We start from the raw sequence: 1,024 nt of genomic DNA, 5'->3' as shown, positions 1-1,024 counted from the left end.
ATTAGCTTAATTAACATTTTTACTTGAACACATTGTTATTAGCTTAATTAAAATTTTTACTCGAACACATTCTATTAGTTTTAATTAAAATTTTTACTTGAACAAATTTTATTAGCTTAATTAACATTTTTACTTGAACACATTGTTATTAGCTTAATTAAAATTTTTACTCGAACACATTGTTATTAGCTTAATTAAAATTTTTACTCGAACACATTTTATTAGTTTAATTAAAATTTTTACTTGAACAAATTTCATTAACTTAATTAACATTTTTATTGCTTAAAATTCGAAAGTTTATTCGTTTAGCGCAAAGTACTACAATTGGCTATCAGCGTTCAGTCCACCGGGTGATCGAACCCCGAATTTTACCGTTGTACGTTCATAGTCTTATCGCTGTCCCATCGGGGCACGAAAGTAGAAATAGTGAGTTGCTGGCGTCCGTTTGTTAGAATACTACAACAAAAGTAGCTTTCCCTAAAATTTGGGTCTTCTTTTCCGCAACGCCTCATTGTTTAAGATGGTTCCTCTAGTTTGGGTCTTCTTTTCTGCAACGCCTCATTGTTTAAGATGGTTCCTATAGTTTTGGGTCTTCTTTTCCGCAACACTTCATTGTTCAAAAAGGTTCTTCTTTTCTGCAACGCCTCATTGTTTAAGATGGTTCCTCTGGTTTGGGTCTTCTTTTCTGCAACGCCTCATTGTTTAAGATGGTTCCTCTAGTTTGTGTCTTCTTTTCTGCAACGCCTCATTGTTTAAGATGGTTCCTCTAATTTGTGTCTTCTTTTCTGCAACGCCTCATTGTTTAAGATGGTTCCTCTAATTTGTGTCTTCTTTTCCGCAACGCCTCATTGTTTAAGATGGTTCCTCTAGTTTGGGTCTTCTTTTCTGCAACGCCTCATTGTTTAAGATGGTTCCTCTAGTTTGTCTTCTTTTCCGCAACGCCTCATTGTTTAAGATGGTTCCTCTAGTTTGTGTCTTCTTTTCCGCAAAGCCTCATTGTTTAAGATGGTTCCTCTAGTTTGTG

The sequence above is a fragment of the Limulus polyphemus genome, unplaced genomic scaffold, assembly GCF_000517525.1.
Source record: "Limulus polyphemus unplaced genomic scaffold, Limulus_polyphemus-2.1.2 Scaffold3152, whole genome shotgun sequence".
NCBI lineage: Eukaryota > Metazoa > Arthropoda > Merostomata > Xiphosura > Limulidae > Limulus > Limulus polyphemus.
Note: the sequence above shows the minus strand (reverse complement) of the source record.